Here is a 27,428-nt window from a genome sequence, read left to right on the forward strand (position 1 = left end):
TAGGTAAGTAATTTGTCCAAATTCAACAGAGTCCTCCTACCTGAATCTTTGTTCTCATTACAGCAAGCTGATACTATCCACATTCCCCTATTGTGAATCAATGTAGTAGTTAGAATCATTTTTGTAGTACAGAAAAATATTTAAAGACTCTAGGGTTTTGCAATCAGATTGTAAACAGAAAGTCATTGTATTTGAATAATACTTTTTAATGCAATTTGCAATATTGTGGGTTTTTGTATAATATTAACTGATACCATTATTTTATGAAGCATTAGAAGTTCAAAGTATTCAGATTTTATGTAGCAATTAATGTTTGTTTGAAACTTTTTTGTTAACAAAAGGTCACTGGATTCTGAGGTGGTGAAGCTATGGGATGGTTTTTTGCTCTTACTCTTAGTATCGAAGATCAACTACCAGTTCCTCTTTCATTACATGGCATTCTTACCAGTGTAGCTATATGCTTTTTTGGTTTTATTTCTTTGTTGGTTTTTTTGTCCTTTTATCTTTGTATGATGATTCCTCCAACAATGTTTTTTTTATAGGAGTGATACAGTACCAAATTAAAATTATCGGTATAGGAGGGAGGAAAAGTAGAGAAATCTCTTCCTGAACAGTAGAGGTCACTTTATACCGATAAGACACCTGCATTTGGCTGCAGTAACCTAGAATTTGGTTGTAATAGCCTAGAAATGACTATCCTATAGCTGTCCTGTGGCCTTTTTGTGTTTGCATACCTTTGAGTCTTGCAATGAAATGAGAGGGTGTCTAAATGTTTCATGCTAGTTGGGTAAATATTGCAGAAACCAGTAGTATAGTTTCAAGAGACTTCAGAAAAGCTTTAAGGTGGTAGCAAGAGGGAGGAGAGAAGAAAGTGGGAAGTGAGTCTTCAAACAATCCCTGAATTTATTAACTCAAAAGTACTATGCAGCTATTATTATAGCATGAACTGTTGAATTACTACATTTCTTGCCAGAGTGGATAGATGTAAGTTCCCATAAAGAACAACTTTCACAAGTATATGCCTCAGTCCTCTCTGTCATAAAATATTGGTGACTTGTTTTAGGAATTAAGGGTTTGGCCCAAGATGGCAAAAATAAATCGTATCAAAGGTATTATGAAACAGCTCTAGATAATGAGGCACTCAGTCTGATGGAGGCCTCCATCTTGTTTTTTCAATGGTATTTGGCAAGTCATGCCGGATTTCTTATCCAGAAGATAGCCCGTATGGCACAGAGCCTTTCAAAGCTGTCGAATAGGGTGGGCAGGGAGTGCAATGCAGGTCAAAGGGTATGCATCTGTACTCTGCCAGAAGTAGGATGAATTGTGCACACAAGACAAAGTAATTCTGGATGATGAAAACTTAAAGGTGACAGAGAGGGGATAAGGAAAGACAGGATAACAGAATTTGGCTTAAAAAAGAAAAACGATAAGGAGAATTAATAGCAAAACATCACCTCAATCCTATTCCACAGAACAGTTATGTTGGAAATCAGATAAGGTGGAGAATATCTTTCAGGCTCAGGTAGATAAGTAACTCTTCTAAAGTATTCAGAGGTTTAAGTCTGGCCAAAAAGAAACAGAAGTCTGTTTAATATTTGCTTTGAATGAAAGGCATACTTGTGAAAGGATTGCCCCTCCTTATGTGTTTGCACAGCAAGGTCATAAGCATAGGTAGGATTCCTATGCTACTAATGACAGAGGGATATTAAGTAAGTATTTTTCTTTATATTACAAACACTGTCTCTTTCTGTTCAGGAACATTCTAGTAGAGATGCAGGAGTTCCATGCTTAAGATGAATTTAAAACTGACTTTTTTTTTTTGGAGAATGCCATATGCTCTCTTCACATTTGCAGAATTCATCTTCTAGGCATGGAGTGAATTTTGTCAGGCTTTGCAAGAATATCAGTTAAATTAATCTGAGGTGTAATGAATGGCACCTAATAGAAAATGATTGGGACATCTCTCTTCTGTGTCCTGCATAGCTTCTGTAATGCAATAACTGTATGTTTACAACTCTGTCTAAAATCTGGTGCTTTATGGATACCCTGTATCTAAATTACTTTTTTATGGTTTCTGATCATCTTGGATCATTCCTTAACCCATTTTCACTTTCTCTGCAGATGGAAGAATAATGTTCTGTGGTGAATAATGAGAGTTACTACCCCTGTTGGAATAGAATCTCCCTTGTTTTCCTTGTTGGGTTCAGCTTATGCATTCCCACAATGGACAGTTCAAAAATACTGCTGATCTCCAGTTCTTTTCATTTAAAACTGGGACTACACATATTTCCCTGATTCGTTTAGGAGATTGTAGGAAACATTAGGTCAGTAGGATGGAAATGCTTGTCACGGAAACTTTCCTTGTACAAAGGATTATTTTCTGTTTTAACAGCTCATATTCTCCCCAGACTCTAGTGCTTTAGGCAAAATTTTACTTCTAACAGATGTAAAATTCTGCATTTGGAACATGACACATGTCTATGTGAGGTCCTGTTTTGGGGAGGCTTCTTTAATTCCTTCTACCTTACTCTGTTTAGTGTTACAAATATGCATATGAAATACAACGGGGGCACTGTAAATGCTTTGAGACATATAGGGAATGTGCCACTAAAGATGGATAAGACTGTGTTTGGGAAGATCAGAATATTCTTTGTTTCAATTAAAAAACAAAACAGGAGGAGTTATGAACTACTCTAATTTCCTGGTTAACACAAGCTGCAGCATTTTCTTTAACTTGTTTCAAGGCCAGTATCTGAGGAAGAACCAGAGTTTATTTTTCAGAAAACTTCCAATTGGTTTAAGGACTTCCAGTGATGGAGCATTTGTTGCAACACTTGTAATAGCACAAGTGTTCAAATGACTCTTTAGTTTTAAGTCTAGCTTGTCTTTCATCCACTGGCTTGTGTTATTTCTTTGTCTGTGGTATTAAAGGTCTGTCCTACGATATTTAAAAAAAAAAAAAAGTCACTAGATGTTTCTTTTAAGCTCATACTAACTGGATTTAATTATATTATTAACTTCTCTGAGGTGATGATTGTCTTTCCCCCTTAATGATTTCTGTTAGTACTCAGCAGAACTTGAGATCAAACTCTGAGTGAGAGAGATTCCAGAAATACACTATAATTTATGGCTGTGAAGCCAAACTAATTTTTTTTGGCAGTTCTTTATGTCTGAAAGTAGATTGGAGACTGTTGTTTGGCCACTTCAGACACTTTTAGAAGGTGTCAGTACCTCCATGGTAGCAATGGAAAGAAACATGGCTTAGATCTTACTATAATTCATTTTTTTCATGGGTTTGTTTTAGTTTCTTTAAAACTAGAAACAAAAAAATTACACAACTTGCCCTTTAGGTTTTTTCATTGTAAATGTTCATGCCAATTCAGAGCTGGTTACACATGAGATTAATGAATCTATTCTTTTTACACAGATTACTAAATTTAGTGGACCACACTTCACTTTGCAACTTGTATAATGGGAATAAGAAATGTTCCAATGTTACTGTTTGGCTTTAAGGATAAGTCTGCAGAGCTTTGAAAATTGTTTGTGGCTGAAGAGACAGAGATGAAGTTGAAGCTTTTCCAAATCCTAGTCTAATTATTTAGAAAGTTACTTGTTTTGTAACTCTTTATAGTACTGAGCCTACTTTGTTATCCAAAAGTGAGCCAATTTTCAATTGAAGTGAAGCATTGATCTGGAAGGTGGGTTTTCCTTGTTTACACTACAGTCAGTTGAGCTGATGGAATGCAAAAAAGAGGAGGAATCGTCTTCATCCACAGGATTATTCTGATTTATCTAGCTCAAAGAGAAACTGAAAGAATTAGGATAAATACACATGAAATATGTTAAATGTACAAGTCATGTAACTGAAAGAGTAGCAGTTCAAGACTGATGCAACAAAATATGAAATGATACTATTAGTTCATGACTGTAGGCTGCAATGAGCTCTGTTAGAGTGCACAAAGGAAACTAATACATCTAAGCTTGTGTAGGGTAGGATGCAGTAGAACATGCAAGGCAACTCAGTGTGGTCACTTAATGGAGAAGCCCATGTTCCAGGAGGCCTTCTCATGATTCTCCACAAATCTCAGCACAAGAATGATTCACTCTTCTCACTTTTTTTCTCACTTTTTTTCTACCCAGCAGCTCATGAGTTAACAGAGCCCACATGTAGTGAACAGATTATGCTTTTCTTCAGTGGATAAAGATGGAACCAAGTAATACATGGAGCCTTTTGACAGCATTATATTTATACAAAAGTTAAGGATCTAAGTGCTTGTTTAGACCAGGGCAGTGTTTCCCACATAACCAATATTATGTTGGTGCAAAGCCCAGGGGTAGACAGAGGAGATTCAGCCCTATTTGTATTTGGATTGACACTTTTAATTCTCCTTGTCACTTCTGCATGCATGCAAGTGCTTAAACATAAGGAATTTGGAATCCTGCTACTTGTAGAAAGCTGAGAACTAGAAAACTCAGCATCTCAGGGAGGCTCAGCACCTTCTAGTATTGCTTGCCTACAGTTCATTCAGCTGAAGTTTGCACACCCATTTATTGTATAATGATCATTCAATTAGTGATTCTCACTTTCTTTTTTCTTGATAATAGAGATACTTTTACAGTGCATCAAAGAAAGAGGGAACATTTCAGAACCCAAATTAATACATTTATTGTATGTAGATGTGTAGTACTTTGATTTGGGAAAATCTAGGAACCAAGAATGGAGTATCAAGTTCTTAATTAAATTAAACTGGCATCATCATGTCACTTATGGAACTGCTGAAATAGTGTGGCAAGTTTGCTTTATTGCTATATATGGGCTGGTAATATATGCTAACAATAATATTGAATTTTAGTGCAAAAGGTTGCGTGACTGAATATCCAGACCATAGCTGTCCTGTTCATTATTCTTGTGTTTAGAATTTATGAGCAAATTGGAAAAAATGCCATCTGTCATAGAAAGCAATCTTGTAAGACAAATAGAAATAGTTTTAAGTAGAGTAGTTGGCAAATATGCTTTCAGCTGATAATTCTTCATTCAGGGCATTTAGTGAATGCATGTGAATTTGGAGGCTTTGAGGTCAATTGGCAGCCAAGGAGGAGGCTTACATCATTAATATATATATATTTTTTAAACAACTAGCCATTTTGGCTAGGTGCTTTTGCTTAGAAAACTGGAAGCTATTATAATAAATAGATGCCATTGATTATAATAAATGAATGGTGTTGATTTTGGTTAGTCTGCCCCTCAACTCTTTTCTCCAATCAAGACTGTTTGAAATTAGTTGATCATAATTTTAGTATATTAAAATATTTTTTATTAGCATATAAAATGATCCTCAATGTTCACCTGAATTTTAAAAACTTTCTACTTACAACTAAGTAACATAACTTCAGTATTGATTTCTAAATTGCTTCTAGAATAAATATAGACAGCATAACTTCTGAAACTGGTGGTTATGTACAAGAAACCAGGGAAGACCTTTTTGTTTCTTGAAAGGTAGTCAGTAAAGAAACTATTCTCCTGATCTGGCATTGCTAGCAAAGTAGAGATTGGTTAATGGTCTAAAAAGTTAATCAAAACTCAGCTGGATTGTCCTGTGTCTAATACATGAATGTTTAGAGACTTCAAAAAATAAACTAATATTTGTATTGGCTTAAAAATCTAGTTCTTGGAGGTCAGTCACAGTCAGAACATCCATCTTCTCGCTAAACTATAAAAATGATATAATTTTGGAGGTTTCTGTGGTTTTTCTTGTTTTCTCTTGGTTTCCTGTGTCTGGCATGCACATTTTGCCAATGCCAGAGTTCTGAAATGATATCATCCATAACTTACCATTGGAAGATCTATGCTCACAGTAGGCTGAATTCTATTCTCTTTTTCCCCTTTCTGACTGATTTCTCACAGATGTGAGAGCAGAATTTGGTCTTGAGACCATTGCAACTTCAGTTTTTAATACAGAGAGGTTTGTATTAACCTGGAATGTAAAGAGCAGGGGTCATTTTCAGTCTATTTCAGAAGTGTGTCAGTGAAGTGGATATTCTGGGGTTCATGGATTCATTGATTGCAGTTAAGTACACTTACATGTATCAGTGTACACTGCAATTAAGTAACATTTACATAAATTTCACAATCGTAACAGATAACCAGGGTATAGTTAGAGAAAAGATTCGGAATCGTGTATCTTTTACCTTTCAGGGACTATCAGAGCTGCCTACCATCTGCTGTGTCAAGGGGGAAGTACAATTTGATTTTTCTTTCTGCACAGTCCACAATCCAGAAAAAGAGCTTTTTTAAAAAAAAACAACCAAACAAAAAAACCCCTAAAGCCTCGAATGAAAAAAGATGTCCAATAGCAACATAGGTCTGACTCTTCCATTACTGCTGACTATTATCTTCAGCCTTTGATCAGGCCACCTCATTATCTCATTACTCATGACTTAGTAGATTGTTTTCCTCTGACTTTTTAAGTACTGCCAAAATGTAGGAAGGAAGAGAAGGACAGAGATAATTTCAGTGGATGAAACCATGATCCTTGCAATGACATCAAGACCCAGTTTCTTCTGCATTGCCATCAAGATTACATGAGTTATGATCCAGTCAAGGATGGACAGGTGAGAAATAAGAGGTGAAGGAGAACAACAAACAGCACTAGCAGGAAGGGACTGTTCTGTGGTAGAAAACGGAAAGCTTCTCTTCTCCTACTTACAGTTCTAGAAAACCAGATGTCTGTGGATCTAAAGCTATTTTTTCTTCCTCTGTAAATGAACAGGACTCTTCACAAAGATTGTGTCAGACCTCTATGATACTCCAACCTCCTAACACTATTTAAGGTTTATTTCAATGAGTTTTAGAGCTTTAGTCCCCCCCCACTTTTTTTTTTTTTTTTTTTTTTTTTTTTTTTTTTTTGTACTTTATCTCCAGATGGTCTCATTTAGCTTAAGACCACATTATTTTTCAGAGGAACTCAGTGCTATATTGTGGCTTGCTTCCCCTGCTCCCAGTTGTCTTTCTTTTGAAAGTCTGCTGTTATAGCCAAGGAGCATTCTAGAGGGGGGTTTGTGTGCCTCCTATAGACAGCTGGAATGCAATTCAGTGATCAGGTTCCCTCTCATGTCTATTTAGAAATTCCCATTGGAGCCTGCTAATCGAGTGACTAAACTTCTGTTTTACTATTTCATTAAAGGGCCATTAAGCTGAAAGAGCAGAACCTGTTTCCACTGACTTCATTTGGAATAGCTTTGAATTCCTGTACTCTCCCTCCTCAGTTACGTGTCATTATGTGTATCATACTTTGACAAAGTCAGTAAGGGTTAAATGCTACAAAGCCATACATGGAACAAGCACAGTTTCTATTTCTGTGAGAAACAGGACTTTCTGTGTCAAAGCAATTTCAGATTCCAAATACAGTTCTTACAGCTCTAAAGGCAGATGAATTGTTTGAGAATGCGTTGTGTTGGATTTTGATTGTTAATTCAACTTACCTTTTCTAATGGCCATGTACTCTATTTTCTGTATTCCTGGATAAATGAGCTGCAGTCTTTGCCGTTTTCCCAATGTAAATTTAGTGTAGAGCTGCATCATGATGAGAGAAGAATTTGAATGAAACAGGATACTTGTGATCTTTCCTCCAGGGGAAGGTGCATGGCCAGGAGACTGAAGCATGTGCTGTAGGCAGGTACTGCTGCTGGAATTTCAGGGAAAATGCATCCGCCCCACAGTAGTGAACTGTATGGTACGGATCATTGCAAACCTCCCTGTCAGGGCTGTGTGAATAAACATGGGTTTCTACCATGTGATTCCTGCTGTTACATGCTCTGTATCAAACAGCTGTCTTCTGTATGGTTTGAATCTCCTAGAATTTGAATTACGCAGACCTAAAAGGCCTAGAGGTAGTTAATTCACATAGGCAAACTAATGTTTAAAATCTGTGCTCAGGTGTGGGGAGAGGGAAAATCATGTTTGGCTAAGTGAGGTACAAACTAAGGGGTAACAATAGCTGAACTGTGGTGTATTTTGCCTGGTTCATTTACAATTTTCATCCGAATTTGCTTATGTTACAATATTGAATACACATTTTCATCTATACATACATATATGTATATATATATCAAGTATGTTTACATAAAAGGAAATTGTTAGAATTAAATGCAAAAAAACTTTTTAATGACATTGGTACAAATTAAAACTTTGTACAGGATTTGGGTGGGGGGAACACGAGGCTGGCTTAATGGCAACTCTGTATGACCATGTGCTATAGCAGACTGAGGCTGTTTTCCTTCATCCTACAATGGCTTTATTCAGGTGCATAAAGGGTAGCAACAAAGAAGGAAATGAACTATTATCGATATCCCTTGGAATAAGATAAAAAGCAATGATTTTTAAGCTGCAACGAGAATAACTTTCATTAGGGACTGGGAAAAGCTCTTAGAGTAAAAATAGAGGAAATGCCAAAATAGATGGTTTAGCCTCTGTTATGAAGTCGCCTATGATGGAGAGTCCATGAGCTTTCCTAGCCAACATCCTCCAGAAATCATTATTAGGCATAGTCTGGTCTCTATCATGCATTCTGGGTGCCTTCCAGAGTTTCCCTCCTGCCCTTCTGTATTCCTCTGAAATATTTAAAATACAAAGAAGAAAATAAACATGTGTTAAAACTTTCATGTTAACTCTTCTATTGTTGAAATACTGCATGCAATATTTCACACAGACTAGTTAACAGTATTTATTTATTGCTGTTGCTTAGATATTATCCAGAGGTCAAAGGTCTATTACACTTGATAATGTGCAAACATAAATTCACCATGTTGGGCTAGTTTTTTTTAAACACCTCTTTAGATTCACAAAAATCAGTGAGCCTTCAGTGAGATGGAACTTTCTTGGATGTCTACTCTCACAGCCTCTTAGTGCTAATTACAGCTATATGGTCTTACATGGCAAAATAAAACTGGGACTGCAGGTCAAGTTTTGTTCTTCACTATAGCAGAGGAAAGCTTGAATAAGTCTATTTGAAATGATTTTTCCACTTTGATACTGATGATACTAAACAAATCAGTGACTTTAAAGGAAAAATAAAATGAATGAACGAAAATAGAAACTAAGATGTGGATTTCAATAGACAGTGTTTTTTGCCATGAGGACAAATAATGAAATCAATGGATAAATAAGATTAAAATAAACAAAAATCCTAGGGAATTACAGAAGTGTTCAATGCTATATATATCAAAGACATATCAAACAATCATTCACTTCAGGGAAATCACTACTACAGATTATCATAAATTTTTAAATAATTCATGAATTTTTTTCACCATTTGTCACATTGTGCTTAAAAGGCACATGGGGAAAAAAATTGTTGTTTTAACAAATAAATAATGAGGGTTGGGGCAAAAAAGGGGAGCCTTCCAGCAGCTTTCCTGCTGAGGAAATACCAGAATGGCAGCCAAATCACAAAATGTTTTATCTATACTTGTCTTAAAACTTTGGCTGCTGCAACTTTTTAATCTCTTACCCAAAACTTTTATGTGTTTTAAACAATTGTTTAAATTAAGAAATTGTTTTTCTGTGAATATGTGAAAGCTAGACTGGTATATATGCACATGATAAAATATGGTGGAATTTATCTGAGTTTTGATTCAGATAAATATTGCTGGTGTATGTGCTTTTAAATTGATTTCTTTTTTCTTTTTTTAGACAAACTGAAATTTGACTTGAGAAAACTAAACAGAAAATTAGGAAGTTGAGTATTTATATTGTACCCCAAGAGCTAATAGTGCCTTGAAATCAGTGTATAACCCACTTTGAGAAAGTCTCTTTGTCTTTCTACACGGAAATTTGTTCAACAATGAACAGAAGAAATGGTTTGCTTTGGAAGAAGACCAAGAATGTTTTTCTGAAATAGCTCATGAAAAAGAAAGAGATGCAGGATAGGTCACTTGCCCATGCTAGGCAAAAAATCTGTGGTAGAATAAGCAGTAAGCCAAGTTAACTGAGAATTAAAACATTTCTATTGCTGCTTGATACCCTTCCTACCTTCTCTTACCAAAGAACAATCCTCTAACTTTGTACTTTCACCATTACTTCAAGAAAAAATTGTTTTGGTAGGCAAAAAACATTAATATCTCTCCCAAATCTTCTTTGTAAGTGTTATGTAATTTAAGACAACAAAATGAACTAATAATAGCTTATCAGCTTTTTAAAATAAATATCTACACTACTTTAGTCTCTATAGTGCATTAAGTAAGACTATTCCACTAGACCTATTGTAAATAGTAAAGAATACATTGCTACCTATAAGACCGTAGAGTTAATGATGAAATCCAAGTTAATGATAGTGTTGTCATTGTCTTTAACGAAGCCAGTGTTTCAACTTAAAGGTACAAAAAAGTAACTTAAGGCCTTATACTTTGTAATAGTGTGAATATCTCAGAAGGTAACAGTGCTGTGATGTTCCTTGCGAGCAAAGCTCTTCCCAGATTCAAATCTCTACCTGTGTCTGGAATTCTGATAAACTAGGTAATAGTTATGTTATTTTAATAGTCCAGAAAATGTGGTAGACTAGCTCTGAAAAACACAAGTGACTACTAGAAAATCAGTAAAGGCTGAACATTCCATAGAGATCGGAGCTAATTTCTGGTTTACTGGTGTGCTCTGAAATGAAGTTAAACAAAGCTTTCTGACCTTAAGACCCTGATTAAAAAAACTGACTGAACTGAGCTTTCATGAGGAAGGACTGTCTCTGAATATAAATTTTCATTTAATAAAAATGCTACCTGCACATACCACATGGTGTACGCAAGATGAATAACATAATTCTTCTTGATAGTGGTAAGGCAATGAATACTGTTTTGGACACTCTCCTTCAAGAAAAATGTGGACATGCTGGAAAAAATCCAGGAGGGCGTAAAAAGAATGAGCAATAGTCTAGATAGCATGAGGGAGGGTGGAAGGACTTGGTATTGTTTAGTCTAGAGAAGAGAAGAGTAAGGAAAGATGGGGTGACAGCCTACAGCTATGAAATATGTTACTGCAAAGAAAAGGTATAAACTATAGATATGAAAAGAAGTAATGAAGATACTGCAGCAAGGGAGATTCAGTACAGTCACTAAGAGAAACTTTTATTGAATAGATTGGTCAAAGGCTTGGAAAAATTTTCTGGCTAAATATGGTTTCCAATTTCAAAATTAAATGCTAGTATCTGGCAAAGATGTGAGCTATAATTTCTAGGGCTCATTTGAAAACAGCCCAACTGTCTGTAGAAACTCTTGAAAGTTTTATTATATTGAACCTATTTCTGCAATTGTTCATGCCCATTTGGGACAATGGGATGCTAGTTCCTGAATGCAATCAGAGTTGCAGCTGAACATAATTTGTGCCAACATTAAAAGTAGCAGCACTCAATTTTTATTTGGGTTTTCATATCATTGTTCACACCGGCAAGAATAATGAGGTAATGATTCAATCTCAACTTTTGACTGAATTTTCTCTTTCTGTGGGCCACTGAACAGAAGTCTGAGTTATGTTCAAAGCCATAATTATTAATTCTGTGTAAGACCTGGGCCTCTTTCTATTCCTATTCTATTAATATTTCCAGAATTGGCATGTGAGACTTTAGGGACTTCTGAACCCTAGCTTTTCTCTCGTTCTGATTTTTTTCTATGTTTAACTAGGAAACTGATTTTTCTTTTTATATTTACCTTCATTAGGTAATCTTGAATTTTGAAGTTGGTTTTTCAGCCTTGTCCTCCTGCTCCATTTCTGCTCCTTTCTAGAGATATAAAAAACAAATTCAGTGGGAACGCTCCATTGCATGTATAAGTAAACTCCTGTCCAACCCAGGAGATTTGTGTGTGTGTGGATTTGCATATCATCAAGCAAAATCTGATAAGATGTAAATACCACAAGAAAAAGATTAAAAGGATGTTTTAGACTTACACCCTCCTAAGCTGAAACTGGAATGTTTCACTTTGTATGTGGAAAAGTGTTTATAGTATTTGTATTACTCATGTTTACTTGGTTTATGCTTTTAGAAGCCTGATATCTAGAAAGAGACCATTTATCTGAAATGTAAAAATACATCTTGGTCAGAGAAGAAAAACAAGATGAGCTTCCCTGTACAGAGCACTCATAGAAATCATCAGACGTGCCAGGTAGAGCAAGTTACCCTATCACAATCACATTTTACCATATGTGGTATATTGTACTGTACTTTCTTACCTCCCTAAGAATGCAGGTCTTCTGGAGTATTGACCTGCTTGACAGAATAGGCTAACCGTGATACATACAATCACACAGAAGATTGCTGCTGAGTAGCAGTAAAGTCTAGCCTTTCTATAGAGAGCTTTCAGTGAGCAGCCTTCAAAGCAACGAGTCAGCAGTACTGTCCTCATTTTTAAAAAATGGAGACAAGGAGGGACTGTGGCTGGGATAGTTCGCTACAGTTCTCCCATTGACCAATGGCAGAGTCAAAAATAGCACTCAAGTACCTTGCATCTCAGTCTTTCTCTGTAACCAGTAGACAACAATCCTGAAAGCACCATGGCAATTATATCAGTGCTGAAGCTTGGTTGTAGCACAATCAATGGGACCTCTCTGCAATATGTCACATACAGTCAGAGCGAAAGGGTATATACAAGCCCAAAAACTTTGTTTCACAGGAATGAAGTTCTTTATGAATTCATCATTGCTCACATTTTAGGAGGTCTAAAAAAAGGATGGAAATTGCCTCTCTTGTTGTATTTTAGTTTCTATAGAAGAAAAACTAAAAAGAAAGGGGAAAAGAACAAAACAGATGCGTAAAAGGAAGTAGGGGGAATGTCCAACCATTAAGAAAACTCACCCCAAACCTAGCCCTAACTCCAGGAACAAACATACATCTCTTTATTCCTCTCTCCTGCCATTGACAGTTTTGTTTGTATATAAGTTCAGGTGATAAAACAATGTTCTTGGAGAATAGTTGCATTTCAGCAAAAGACCGAAGATGCATATTTATTCTGTACAATACTAAATGAATGGATGACACACAAGAATGCATCAGCCCAGTGAATTATATGTCTAAGCCTACATTGTTTGGAATATAACTTACAAAACTGCTTCTGCAACTGAGACACGTACCTAATGCTATCCTAATATGGGTATGGTAAAGTTTGTCTGAACATTCCTCCGCTGTGCCTGCAGGAGAATGAGCACAAAAAAGCTCAGTCTCCCACATTTATATCTGTTGTGAAATGCTGGCATGCTCTAGCAATCAGCATTAATACTTGATTTGGTTTCGTAGGGTTTTTTATAATGCTAGTACTCAAAATTTGGAAATTGTATGTCTCCTATATCTGTACATATGTATTTTAGATGTGAATGTGTATCTGTGTGTTGGAGTTGGAGAGGTTTAAACAGCCTTACATGTCCTCTATATACTGTGTTTCCTTAAATACCTGTGGATCAACCTCTAAATATGAATATGAACAGCTATCTCCAGTGGTGCATCCCTGTACAACTACATGAGCACACAGGTGCAAAAGTAGAGCTGATTTCCAATGATCCCTATAATGCCACTGAAGTCACACAAAGTGAAGTCTGAATGTCAAGAAAAATACTATAGCTTAATTATAAAGAAAATAAAGATGACTTCTGAAGTGATGTAATGCAGTGTATTTTGATGAATGTGATAAACTATTTCAAATAAGTGACTAGCCAGTGAGCTCACTCAATTGGCTCCATTTTGTTGCTTTTCCAAAAATAGATGTGGCATTGTGCATTGAAAGGTCTATTCCAGTTGTGCTGCAGGAGAATCCATTACTTATAGATTTATTCTTAAAAAAAACCCCACACTTCTCTTTTTTCCCAAGACAGATGAAATGTTTGTGTTTCAGGACTGTGGAAGGCCAGGCATCAGTTAGAGCAGCCAGCTGTTCTGCTTTCATCCAGGGACTGGCCTGTAACCTGAGCATCTGCAGCACCTGGGGACTTTGAATGTCGTTTGAAACTGCCTTGGCTTTGCCCATCAGGCTTGCCTTGAACCTGGCTTGACTGGAGCAGAGATTCTGTCTCAGAAAGTGTCTCTCACAACTACCTGCAGGTAAAGTAATCCTAGAGAAGCATGGTAAGAATGATATTTAAGATTATTTAGCTAATCTTTATTTGTGTATATGCATGGTCCACTGAAAGTAGACCATTTGCTGGATCTGGCAAGTTTGTTTCCAGTCAGAAACAAATGTATCTTTTTTTTTTCCTTAGTGATTACATTTTCAAGCAAAATCTCATTTTTTTTAATTGTGCCATGGTTGATATTCACACGAAATTTTGCTTTGAACAAATAGTATTACATCCGGACATTTCACAGAAGATTAGGAAAGGTGGCATCTCTTGGGTCACATAACGAGGCAGGTAAATGTTTAACCCAATGCCATCTAGCATGCATGGCAGATGAGGGAGGGATCTAGAAAAATGAATTTGTTGCCTCAGCTTTACCAGACTGTAAATGCCAGGCCTTATTAATCCAGAGCTCTAGGTTAGCTTTTATTCTAAACTCCTTATCCTACATAAAGAGAATCAGGCATCCCAGGATGTTGCTGCATGGGCACTTTAATTGAGCAGATGCCTGCACTGCTGCCAGAACAGATGGGTCTTGGCTTTTCTCCTCCCCTCCAGTATCTCACTGCCTTTTTCATGCCAGTTTCCACATCCTACCAGTAGTGTCCACATAGCAACCCTTTGAATCAGACCAGAGGACGTGACCTGTTTGAAAACTAATACCAGGGAAACAAAAAAATGCCAGTGCTCCTACAAGGGACAAGAAATGATTGTCCAAGAGTGGAAAGGTGTATAGGACTCCCCCTTTAGGCAACATTACAGATTTACTGGACAAGAATGACCATGTAACAGAGGCGTTCAGAGAAGATGGCACCTTGAGGTGAAGACAGATCAGCTAAGCAGGAAATGGGAGGAGCTATCAAAAATCCCAAGTTCTGCATCAAGATTGCTGATGACCTTTCTTTGAAAATTTCACAGTTAAAGTTGGAGATGGTTATTTGTCACATATGATATATCAATATTCAGAGCCCACACAAAAGCTATAGGTTCGAACACACATCTTCTACCTTTGCAGAAAGCACCTTCACCACCAGCAAGCAGACCATCCTGAAGTCTGTGTAGGGGAGCTTTTCCTTGTGGCTGAAGGCACAGTAGCACCACGAAGGAAGCTGTTTCAGATGACTTGGGACAAAGAGCTGGATGCGAAGGAGCATGATTCTCTTATCAGCTGGTTTGGATGGGGCTTACCTGGGAAGAGAGACTGGAGTTCTGTTTCTAGGATGTTTACATATTTTACAGTAAACAGGGCAGAGTGAGTGCAAGAATGAACAGTAGACATGAAGAAAATAGAAACCTATTTAAGCTGGCACTGCCAAAGGTTGTGTGTATAAATGCATCCTTACTGCTAACTGCATCTGAAACATTTTAAAATCCTAAGGAGGTTACATTAAAACTCCATAAGGTGTCTTAAGAGGAACCCACCACCTATTTTGGGTGAGGGACTGAGATAAAGTTTTTTATGATTATTCCCTTCTACACTAGCAAAATTGGCACTGGAGCAGGAAGAAAAAACAACAGTAGTTCAAAATATTGTAGAAGTCAGCAACTACATCCAGAGATATACATGACGCTGTTCCTGTAATAAATATGCACAGAACCAGCCTAACTCTTGCTGTAATATGTTAAAGATATCTCTTTCCTGCTTCTTAGGTAATCTAGGCTGTGACAGCTCATTCCAAATCAGTTAGCATGTCTTAATTTGAGCCACTTTTTTTCTGTCACAGCAATGCACTGCTGGCATATATGATTTTATTTATGCTATATAACCAAGTTAACGTTCTTATTACCCTGCTGTATATCTCACAACACCTCTGCAGGGGATGATTCATCTTAACTGGCTTATCTAGTGAAACTTTTTAAATAAGTGTATGCTAAGCATATGGTTCAAGATAGACAACATTTTGAGAGTGGAATAAGGCCAGGAAAAGCAGCTGTTGCTAATACAGTATAGTGAGATCTGATGCGTCATAGAGGGCAAACCAAAGCAAACTTTATTCTCACAGAATCTTTGAGCTTACAGACTCTGGTTAAAAAATACAGTGCTACAAAACATTTATTATTTTTAGGTTAAAACTGATTTGCCTTTTCTACTGTGGCTCCATGAAAATGCTTTGCTTTGTAAGTAGGGTAAAGTTTCAGGCTGTAGGCAGGCAGAGACAGCTGGTTGTTATCTGGAAGATTCAGGAGAGAGGAAGTTGGCAGGGAGGAGTCAGGGTGTGACAATTCACCCGGTTCAGGGCTCAGAGGAGGGGGCTTCTGCTGACTCACTGCTGGCTGGAGCCAGGGCAAGTGAGGCCAGTGTTTGTGCCTCTCCGGCAAGCCAAAGTTTCTGTGCCCCATTTGGGGGAATACAGTACTACTAAGGATGGACATGTGTGTGAAAGTAGCAAGAATATTATAGAGGGAAATCTGTATTTAGCGACAACACAGATTTTAAAGTGAATATGTGAGGAATTACGGTGGTAGTTGAAGAGAGTTTACAGCATGAGAGTGGAGGACCAGAGCTTGATTGGAGAAGCTGTTTGAGAGAAAAGTTATTTTTTTCTGGGTCTACTTGTTTAAGGTTGAAATTCTCCCTACTGTGTTTTACTCTTTGTATGGAAATCAACACCTTTACCACCTTTCACATTTGAATAGCCATAGACTATCAAGTAGGAAAAACATAAACCCTCTCCCTTGCATTTGTCTGTCCAACCCTGTAAACAGAAGCCAGCTTATCAAATGGACAATCTAAGTTGGCAATATTCATGGGTATTTTTCCATGCCGTGTCAGTCCCAGTCTCTGGAGCTTGAATGGGAAAATAGAAATGTCAAATGACATATGCCCCAGTCCTGGATGACCCTAAGGTCTTCTTGAAACATGAGGGGAAAACATTCTTTGTTTCTTCTCTAACGTTCAGATGTGAGAGTAGCTGAGGAGCAGGAGGGTGATAATTTTAATAGATTGTTCTTGTGATAGCTACCTTCACCAAGCAAAAAAACTCTCAATATGTCTAATCTTGCTTTGTTTACTTGCAACCCCCACCTACCGGACCTTGTCATACCTTTGTCTGCTGAACTGAAGAACCCATTATGAATGCTTCCTGCCATCATTAAAGATTTAAAGAGAGTGGTTAAGCCACATGTTATCCATCTCCTAGGTAAGGTAAATATGATGAGTTCCTAGAATCTCCCCCTCTTTGCAGGTTATTTTTTTTTCCAATGCTTGCATCATTCTCCTGGCAATTCTCTGTATTTTCTCCAACTTGCAACATTAATCCTGAATTGTATGCATAGACTGGATGTAGCAGCAGTTATCCCAGTGCCAGGTGCAGAGGTAAGATTAAAATTCTTCTCCCTCTTTACATATCCAAGGATAGCATTAGCCTTTCTTTGGCCACTAGTGACACATGGCAGCTACCAAAATATGATTATTCCTATGTTCTTTTGCAAGATGAGGCCCAGTACAGTCTCCTGTAAATATAGCCTATGTTTAACTTTGCATGTGGCTGTTCTAAGACCACTGTATGTGCTCTCCTAGTCATCCACATCACCCAGTAGCAGTGACCTGTCCTTCAGTTTTTATCACTATTCTATTCTTTGTGTCACAGGCAGGCTTTGTCCCTGATAAGTTTATGGTGGGGAAGATTTTTTTTGTTTTTCTCCTAGATTATTGATGAAAATGCTTAATAACACAGGCCCAGAAACATGGCCATATAGGACTGAATTAGAAATACAATTACTTAATGAATATAGGGATGGTCTCCCTATTTTCAAGTGTTTATTGAGATCTGCTTATAGGCCAGGGTATTTCTCTAGCTTCTTTAGTCAAAATGCTGTGTAACGCCAAGTTAGACATCTGAAAAATAAAATGGAAGTCTTACATGTTAATATCAATACCTGTTTAACCCTAAACTGTAATCTTACTGAAGAATTTGTTTAACAAGATCTGTTTTCAATAAGTGCATATTAGCATCAGTATTCATCTCCTTTTAAACTCTTAGTCAGGTCCTTGATATGCACTACCATTACTGATGTCAGGCTAGGAGGCTTGTCTTTACAGTGCTAACCCATTTACTTTTTTACAATACTGTCACAGTATTAGCTTTCAGCTAGTTCTCTGTGAGTTTTCAAGTGCCTTAAGCGATATCAAAAATGGGTGCCACCCCAAATATAGTTCACAAGTGGTAATTGCCATATGGCTCTGAGAAAGTCAGATTGTATCTTTACGATTCATCTTTGCTTCTGTAATATGGAAATAATACTTGACTCACTCTTAAGATGCACTTGTATGAGCAGCCAAGTGATCTAAGACTTTCCCCGCATCCCAGGAGGCTCTGCTTTCCCACTCCTTCCCTCATGCACTCACACAATGACAGCACTCACACACCATGGGGCCAGTTTGCCAGGTTAGTTTCAAGCATTAACACTTTCAGCAGCAGCATGCATTTAAATCATCTCACGCTGTTTTGAAACCACACCCATATCTTTGCATCAATACAAACTTTTTGAAAGCAGTCTTATAAAAGTAACTGCATAAAAGTAAGGTAGCCTGTATGTCTTTTGTGTGTGGCAAGTAGGTGATGTGTAAAGAAAAACTGGGTTTGGTTAAACTGTGTGTTATCAGCCTAATGACTGTAAAGAGATTTTAGACATCTTGGAAGTGCACATGCAGGCAAACACACACAGCAATAAAACTTGACCCACAGTGGCTCTAATTTATGACAAGTAATAGAGGATGAAGAACCCCTTTGGGATAGAAATATAAAAGTGGTAAAAAATGTTATGATATATAACATGGTCAAAATACTAACCAGATACCAAACCAGAGACCAGACTTGCAGGTTATGATTTTTCTGTTGGGGGGGGCTGCGGAGGTGGGGATCACTTTTTCTGATGGAAGTGATGAAAGTAGTTTAGATAATCTACAGTGTTCACGAATTCATTCCCTGTCTGTTGTCAGGTAGAATAATAAGATATACCTGGAATATCTCAGCCAGTGTTATTCTGATTGCAGTTGTGTTTCTTTTTAAAGATTTTTAGAATTCAGATAAAGAGGTTCCATGTCTCAGATGAATCACAGTATGGGGAGGTGGGAAGGGACTAGGAAGCTCCTTACTAATATGTGAGTAATCTCTGGCACATTGGTATTGGCTTTCAGTTTTAAAGCAGTTTCCTCAGTTTGGCATAAAGGGGCTGGACATGATGGAAGGAATTGAGATCATGGTGTCATGAACACTTGCGTACCTCCCATGAACTTCTGTTCCACACACACACACATGCAAATGTGGGAAAGTGGATTGGGGTACTGCTGCAAGTGAAAAATATCTTTTTATTTTTTTTACCAACTAGTCCCCTGATTTTGTTCTCTATATAGCTGCACATGGTTGTGCTAGTGAAATAGAGAAGTAACACAGAGGGAGAAAGGGTGAATCAGTGGGGCTGGAGCAGCTAAGCCCCTCTATCACCAACACTGAAGTCTCAGCTTGGGATGGTGGGGGTTGTTTGATGCCTGTCAGTACTGAAGAAGCTCTCCCAGAACAAAACTTCTCTTGTACTAGACTGATCTCATGTCCTTATCTTTTTCTTCAGAGAAAAAAAAAACAAGACAAAAAGATCGGGTACGCCTTATGCAGTTCTGCATCCCTTCTATTGTGATTACACAAGTCTGTGTGGTTCAGCACTGTAAACTTAGAACTTTCAGTACCAAGAAAAATGTTCTCATGACTAAGAAACAAACATGTTTTAATAGAAAACAGAGAATCAAAGGAAAACAGGACTGGAAAGGACGTCCATAAATCCTCCCTTCGCCTCATAGTAGGATTAATTTGGACTCGTCTTCCACATGATGGACACTCCACAAATTTCCAGGTAAACACTATTCCAGTGTTTCACTACCTTTTTCTATTGAAAGTTTTCCTAGCTTTTTCTTGCTGCAATTTAAGCCCTCTAACCCTAGTAACAGCCAGCATAGACAGGAAGAACAGATTCTTCCCTCTCTTTTTGCAAGAGCCTTTTGTTTGTGAGGAATACCATCATGTCCCTTTCCAGCCTTTTCTTGTCAAGACTAAACCACAGCAATTCTTGCAGTCTTTCATCATAGGCCATATTCTAGATCTCTGCTCATTGCCATCACTCTGAATTCTCAGTCATTTCATATTCTTCTTTCAGAGTGCAGTGCCTAAACTAGGCACAATATTTCAGCTAGAGTCTACCACTGTTGAGTACAGCAGAAGGCTTATTTCACACATCTTGCAGTCTCTAGTCCTGTTTAGAAATCCCAATGTGGTGTTTGCTTTTTTCTCAACAGCATGGTAGTGTTGACTCACACTTGACTTGTGATCCAATTTATCCCATGGATTCTTTTAAGAAGAAATGCCACCAACCAGTTGTTTTCCATCCCGTATTTGTGTACCTGATTATTCCTGTCCAAATGAAGTATTCTGCATTTATCCCTCTTGAATAGTGATTAGGCTGGGATGGGAGTCCTCTTCACCCATCCTGTAGAACATTTGCCAACATTTTGTGTGTCTTATTGCAAAATCCACAACACACACAGGCCAGCTATTACATGGAATTTTTCAGACTTTGGATTTATGTCTTTATTTTTTTAGAAGGCATAGGGAATGAGGGTGTTAGATGAGCACGAACTCTATTAGCAAATACTTAGTTTATTATGCAGTCAAAGAGAGAGGAGAAGAAACTCCTCAGTTTGTGTTGTAAACTCCATAAATTCTGATTTGTTTAAACAGAGATTAAACCCAGATGTGAAGCAAACAGCATTAAGAAGAAAAAGACAGGCACTGACATTGATAAAACCTTTGTAAAGTTCCATGATGTCAGGCAGATGATTAAAATTTTAGTCAGGGGAAAGATCTGCAGCATTTAAAAATTTACTTTGTATTCTTTTGCAATGCAATCACAACTTCTGATGCAATGTTATAAAGGAGTTGTGAAGAAAACATCTCTTTCCAGTATTTTGTAAAAATAGGTCTTTATAAAGTACTTAGCTCACACTTAATAACCAAAATCAAATAACCAGATTCTCAGCAAATTATTCTGGAGCCAAAACTGGTGCTGAGCACTCCTGAGAATATGAAAGGAATATGAATATGTGTATAAATAAAAGTATCGTTAAGTGTGATTCTAAGCACATTTTTATATCACTCACTCTTTTGCTGGTAGACAGAAGCAGCATTCAACTGTAGCAGCAACCATGATGTAAGATGCTAGATTAATTAGATTTAGTATATTTGCTTCAATTTAGAAATTCCCCAAAACACCGGAATTTGTTCTGAGCTCATTTCCATAAATACTGCATTTTTGGAATCACTGTTCAACTATTTTCTGTCTAAACCCAGTAAAACAGAAATTAGGCCAGATGCTTTAATTGGAAAGACAGTCTTATATTTTGAGCATTTAGAGCTGTCTCAGCCTTGAATTCTGGCCTGCTGTAGATGTTTTTTATTAATTTGATTTTATTTCCTCTGAAGTCCCAGAACTAGACCAAAAATAACTTTGAAGGACCAATCTTTATTGCTTACAGAGGGTAAGTTTGCATTTATGTAGAATTCCATCTCTTTAAAATGAAATTTCCCTTGGAAATCGATGGTTTAAATTAAGGTGAAAGTGCTCTGTGAAATTCAACATTTCTCAGAAATTCTCAGTTATTGATGGTGAAGGTTATGTTGCAGACTTCAAAGCAGCATTAGCTTCTTTGATAGCTACATAAGCACAACAAACAGTATTCATGGGCCTAGTCAGAAGGGTCAGAAAACAAAAGTGTAGAGGAAAACCCTGTCCTATCCAGAAGATTTTATTCATAAATGTCCTGAACATAGGTGCTTTCCCTGCTCTCTGTATCCCTCCTAGTATTAATCTCACAAAAAAACCCAAAAGTTTATTAGCAGAATTGCAGAAGGGTAGGCCTTAACTTACAACAAAGAAATACACACATACAGTCCAAAAGATTCTGTTTGCAGAACAGTTTGTCTGTAATATCCTCCTAAGCATTTATCAGCAATAACTTACTGAAATTCACATTCCATGGATAGGCAAGTTAGTTACGCTGTACTCTTTTTTTTCTTCTTACAAATCTGCTGAAGATAGGCCTGATTTAGCTATTTCTTGCTTCAGTAAAATTTTGCTGAGATTCACAGATAAATACATTGATGGGCAAAGTAATTCTCAAAACCATTTTCCATTAATCTACAAAACTGGCTAATCACTTCATGTCATGGATTTTCCTAGTTTGCCCTTGCCAAAGTGCATTCAGAGAAATTATTCAAACCTTTCCTAATATTACAGTTTAAGCGATAGCTCTAATTACATAGAAAAGGTGGAACAAAATATAGTTTCTGTATCTCTGTATGAGGAAATCAAAGACGTGGTTACTTATTAAGGAAGTATTTGATTTAACTACCAAACAGTAGACTGCTGCATCAAGAAAAAAATCACCAACAGCAGTAAAGTTTTTTGGTTTCAGCTATGCACACTCTTTTGGGATGGATTTTTCCTGTAATTGTGTTTCAGTCATTCAGCCTCATTCTCCTCAGTCCTACCTCATGATAAAAGCCTTTAAAGGATTCCTTGAAACACTGTCTCGTTGGACTTTTCATAATCAAGAGCGTCACTCTTTTGCCATATATAACTTTCTTTCATCTTTATCCTTTTGTTTTCCAAAATGTGCACTTGTGCCCTTTTGGCTATTCCCCTTCCCTGCCTCGCTTGAGGTTGCATTTCAGCAGTACACAGCGTGTGTGTAGGTTTGTGTGTTTGGTAAATGAAGTGTTTTGGAAACAGTGTTGGAAGGAGCCTGACATGGGAGCAGTGGAACTTACTGCTAGGATCTTCTTTCAGAGTTTTTCCTGAATCACCAAATGAGGTATTCACCTAACCACTCAATAGGTGAGTTAGCCAGGAAATGCAGGAAGTCAAGACTAATTTTAAGAAGGCCTAATTCCTGTGAATGAGAACCCAAACATATTTCTTTAGCTATGTTCATGCACGAAGTCACAATACTAAAGCCACTACTGTTTCAGGACACACTCTTTGGGACTTACCTCTGTGCAGAGAAAGCTCTGGAAAAGATATTGCAGCTTCAGCCAGCAGGAATTCTTCTGACCTGCTTGCAGCACTTTTGGAGAGAGATTTTGATAAGGTACATCTTTTCTCCAGTTCTCCAGTAAAGCTCATCTTCTCCAGTTTCTTGTTTCTTGTTCTGTTTGAAAATACTTGTAGGATGTCCCCTCTGCACGTAAACGTTGGCCGGTTCTGGCTTTTATGCATAAAAATTTTATGAATTATTACAGGTTCATTTCTTCCATATGCTGGCAAACTACTCCCTGCTGCTCCTCCATGCTTTGTTTTTTATAACATGACTTACAGGTATTCTCTTATAGCTTGTTTTGCAGCACAGCAGTTAACAAATCACTCACTAGGAAAAGAGCCTGACCAAAAGTGTGTGGAATCATGTGTGTGGAATCAACCAAAACACACAAAAGACCCCAAACCACAAAACTTCCTATGTTGAGAGTTAGCTGAAAAACCTCACCTCGTTTTAAAATGAGGAGACATGTCTAGCATAGAATAACCTCTGTTTTGGCTTTTCAGCCTTACCCAAGTGCCTGTTCCCATATGTATTGCAAACTTTTGTGGCAGTTATACACATTTGTAACTGTACAGTCAACAAGTGTTTTCTTTAATTCATTTTTTCCTTCACATAAAAATAAGTTGAGCTGTGGGATTTTTCCCTCCTGGCAAACCGGTAAAAAAGGAAATCTGATGAGGGAAAAACACAGCAGTCAGAATGGGGAAACAAAAGAAATGGCAAAAACACATTTTGAAGAAAAATTTTCATATCTGCCACAGTGTTTGACCTTTCCGCTTTCTCTCTAACCCCTGTGGGTAAGTGCTTCCTCACATGTATTGTAACATAGTAGCTTTAGCTCTGCAGCCTTTATGGCTCCAGGCGGTACTTTCAGTGCATGCTCTAGCTTCTGCTGGAATTGCCTCATGTTCTTCATATGGTTTTGGATCAGGCCCTTCAAAATAGTCTAAATTTTCCACTAGTAAAATGAAACTTCTTGCAGATCTAACAGCTGGATAGTTATTTTCAGAAAGGAAAAATGGCTAGAGACTGAGCTTGGGAGCTGTGTTCAAGCCCCTTGGCCACACACCTCCTGTGTCACTCTGGGCTACGTCTGTAAAGGACCTAGCTTCTAGCTGCAGCAAGTACATTTTCTCTGCTGGGTTAAGAGAGACAGGAGCTACCCAGGAGTGAGCAGCAGGGACTGTGTGGCTCAGCCTCTTCAAGCAGAAGAGGGAATTCTAGTGAGGTCTCCCCCACTCTAAGTAATTGCTATATCCACTGAGTTATCAAGGGTGCTTCTCTGTGGAGCAGGTGGATACAGTTATCATGCTCAACAGTTGCCCAATGGACCAGCTGCCTCAGATGGCAGAGATCCTGACATGGCTTAGCCTACAAACACGTCATCTTCAAGATCCACCTATACCTGTAGCAGTTCCCACCCTCATTTCCCTCAGTTTCTTGTAACATACTGCCTCTGCATTGACCCTCTCCTGGAGATTGCCACCTGCCACCAGTCTGACATGGGAGCAGCTCATGTAAGGCATCATCACTCTTCTGAGGCAAAATCAGCTGGATGAACTGAACCACCAAATTAAACTGCTGTGTTAACCTACCTTCTTGTGCCTGAAGCAAAAGTAGTTCACTTTAATGAGCAAGGCTGAAACATATAGCTGTTTGCAGCTGATTCAGGAAAGGATCAGACACTTTCTCTCTCAACCAAGTGCACTGGAGGGGGGAGACCTACGTAAATGGCAGTGACAGCCTCAACCATTCCATTTAAACTGCTGCTCCAGATCTGCCTTAGAAGTCTGAGGGAACGAGGCAGATCCAAATTTTGTGGCTTCAACACAGGCTGAATTACAATAACAGAACAACTGTGAATTCTCATACAAGTTTGTTACATGGCAACTAAAGACATCATTATTTATAGTTTCTAGCAGCCTTGGAATCTGTACCTAGGTTCTACAAACACAGAAGGTCTGGGCCCTTTCCAAAAAAAAGAATGGGAACAAAAGTCAATGAGTATGAGGATGCCTGGGAAGAGCTGAGGATTAAGCCATATCCAGCTGCCTGCTAGGAAAATGCAGTATTTCTCCTGAGGTCCCTCTTGACAGTTTTGACAGGTTTATAACAGAACCAATATAGTTTTGAATAGAAAAATTATCTTCATAACCCCAGCAATGATTGGTTACCCTGACAGTCTAGACAGCACAGATGTGTCTGCACTGAGTCAGTGATCCTTCCCTCACCTGTAGTAGCTGTTTTTGCTGTTGATGGCTGTTTTATTTTGTTGATGAATAATGCATCAAGCTGCTGAAAAATGAGTTACTCTTCCTCAGCCATTCAGTATTCAAATATGCAGCTCATATCACTATCTGACTGTTAATTTTTGACTACAGATGCAGCTTTTTAGGGCAGTTGGGTCAGACAGAGACCATATGCACAGCCATCATTTGGCATTAAGTTTTTGAGTTCTCAGAGCAAGGGCCAAGTCTCCTTGTGAAGTACTGCCAACACTAAGAATAGAATTTCTTTACTCACCGTGTCTTCCTTTCAGCACCTTCTTGTGTGTTTTTTTTTCCATTGACAAAGTTCACTTTTTATTCAGGAAAGGGCTATATCCATCCTCCATCTGCGAGCCGTCTGTGCAAGTTTTCCTTCATTTAACTTCTCTTTGTGAGCTAATGGGTGTAATAGTTGCCTTAGTTGCCACTGCGGCTCAGGCTTTCCATTCAGTCACATGCAGGCTTGTGAAGAATAGAGGGCTGCAGCTGCTTGGGTGGAAGCATTGATATGCATGTTTAACCCCACTCCCTGTCCCCTTTCCTCATCCACTGGTTGGCTGACCTAAAGATTTCCCTGCAAATCCATCTGGCAGGTTGTTGAAGTCTTGGCTCTGTTCTTGAAAACTGGAACTAAGCCTCGGGTCTACCAGGGATCTCTTCAACAGCAGATGAACCTAGTCCTTTTTGCTTTGTCCCAAGGACAGTGGAGTCATAGCTTTCCCACCTTTCTCGTACATAATGGGCTTGGGCCAAGGTCTGACAAACCATGATGTTTCACACAGAAAGAAAGCAAGCAAAGCCAAGTTCTTGGGGCAGTTGCAAAAATAAACACCACCAGCCAAGCCCACCCTGCAACAAATCATAAGCAGCCTCATAAAGGTTCTTTACAGTCCCAGCCGGACATGACGTAAGCGTTGAGAGGTCTGGGCAGCCCCTCCTCGCTCCCTTCCTGCCAGCTCCAGAAACTCCATGTGCGCCCGGCAGGGCACACTCTCATGGGAGTGAGGATCTGTGGTGGGGGAGGTGGGACAGGGACAGGGCTGCTTTTCAAAATCTGGCCTTGATACTTACTACATGTTCTTCAAAACCAGTCGGGACTACACTACTCCTAAACAGTTGTGTGAAATAGGAATGTTACTGTCACAAACACCAGGTGGAAAAGTGATATGATTACAACTTTCTAGAGTGAAGCCTTAAGGGCACCAGCTACCTTCATTAAAATCATGTTAGTGTTCCTCTAAACTAGGGTCAGATTGTTATTTATTATACAGCCTAAATGCCTTTGCATCTTATAGACTGTAGGAACAAGTAGCAGCTACCTAAGGAACTTTTGCTCTTTGTAAGCAAGCTGCAAACACCAGGGAAAAGAGCTGGGTACAACAACCATTAAGAAACATCCTGGGGAACACCCCAGAAGTGGAGCACCTATATATATGTAGAACTCCATTATTTTTGCTAGACTAAAATATAATAGGCTGATTTGAAACTCTGTGGATAGAGAATGGGATATTTTTAAGTTCAGAACAGTTGTCTAGAAATGGTAGTGGAATAGTGATCCTTGACAGAAGTGTATGTTCCCTTAAATTTTGTACATAGACTGCACTGCAACATATATGAATTTGTATATCTTAATAACTTTTCTGATACCCTTTGGAAGTTGTCCAAAGAAACTCTCTCTCTCCTCCTCCACTTCACAGTCCATAAGTTAAAAAACAGTGTTCTAAAAATAGTGTCTCTCCTGGTTAGGTTTTTTGGTTTTATCCATATAGTTTCTATAGGGTTTTCTTAAAATGGAAATACAGCCGTGCAATTTGATGATGAAGGTTATATTCTGTCCTATTATTTCATTTGACCTTCTGAACTTATAATATCATATATATATAAACAAACCAAAAAACTTACTTGAAGGAAAAGGGGCTACAGTCTGCCACTTCATGTATTCAACAATTTATGTCTTTTAATATTTTTACCTTTAAGCTACCACTGT

General features: G+C 38.1%; 1 long non-coding RNA gene across 1 annotated transcript; it reads right to left on the reverse strand.

Moving 5' to 3' along the window:
* Nucleotides 1-7,768: 7,768 nt before the first annotated feature.
* Nucleotides 7,769-26,830, reverse strand: LOC135327905 (uncharacterized). Its single transcript, XR_010388482.1, has 5 exons — nt 25,698-26,830; nt 23,128-23,342; nt 15,094-15,274; nt 11,695-11,765; nt 7,769-8,610 (listed from the first exon to the last, which is right to left on the reverse strand). It is a non-coding gene; the product is annotated as an uncharacterized LOC135327905 (long non-coding RNA).
* Between the last annotated feature and the right edge of the window lie 598 nt (nt 26,831-27,428).

The sequence above is a fragment of the Dromaius novaehollandiae genome, chromosome 3, assembly GCF_036370855.1.
Source record: "Dromaius novaehollandiae isolate bDroNov1 chromosome 3, bDroNov1.hap1, whole genome shotgun sequence".
In the NCBI taxonomy this organism is placed as follows: domain Eukaryota; kingdom Metazoa; phylum Chordata; class Aves; order Casuariiformes; family Dromaiidae; genus Dromaius; species Dromaius novaehollandiae.